The 695-nt window shown below is 29.5% G+C and overlaps 1 protein-coding gene across 1 annotated transcript in view; it reads left to right on the plus strand.

The window, feature by feature from the left end:
• LOC107704689 (nephrin-like) overlaps window positions 1-695 on the plus strand; it is a 77,910-nt gene that overhangs the window by 48,204 nt on the left and 29,011 nt on the right. The window lies entirely within an intron of this gene.

The following is a 695-nucleotide window of genomic DNA, read 5'->3' on the forward strand; positions in this document are numbered from 1 at the left end:
AAAGGGAATCATTTATGATTTTATAGGGAATTTGGACAGAATCACTGTTTTACGGCTGATCACTGAGTCGGCCAGCGATTCATTGAACGAGCCATATAACATCCACTCTGAAATGGATATTAATATACAAAGTATAGTGAAAACACTATTTATTAGCACAGTAACAAGATCGGCAGTTTAAGACATTAACTTGTAAGCACAAAACACAAGATACTTCTCTTTTCAATATAAATAAGACTTTATTGGATCAATCTCAGACACATAAACTAGTCTAACACATAAACACATGCGCTCACACATTCATACAAGTTGCAGGGACAGAGAAAGTGAAGAAAGAATGAGTTGAAGAGAATGAAAATGTGAAATCCCAAGTTTATAGCAATAGGTGCAATTGCATAGACCTGAACAACCATCAATGACTTAATTAACCCTCGAATTGAGTTCCTCAATGAGGTTAAAAAGTGGACTTTGAGCTTTGTAACTTTGCAGATCTTTTTTATGCTCAAACAGCAACATTACAGAATAACTCAAGTTGAAAAATTGAAAAAGCATAATAGGACCCCTTTAACTAAAACTAAACCATAAAAATTAATTTTCATTACTTAAAATATAAAATGAAAAAATAAATTATTATAATAATAATATATTTTTTTATATGTTAATATATCATTTTAAATTCTTTATTTATATATATA

Source organism: Sinocyclocheilus anshuiensis, unplaced genomic scaffold, assembly GCF_001515605.1.
Source record: "Sinocyclocheilus anshuiensis isolate Anshui unplaced genomic scaffold, SAMN03320099.WGS_v1.1 scaffold758, whole genome shotgun sequence".
NCBI lineage: Eukaryota > Metazoa > Chordata > Actinopteri > Cypriniformes > Cyprinidae > Sinocyclocheilus > Sinocyclocheilus anshuiensis.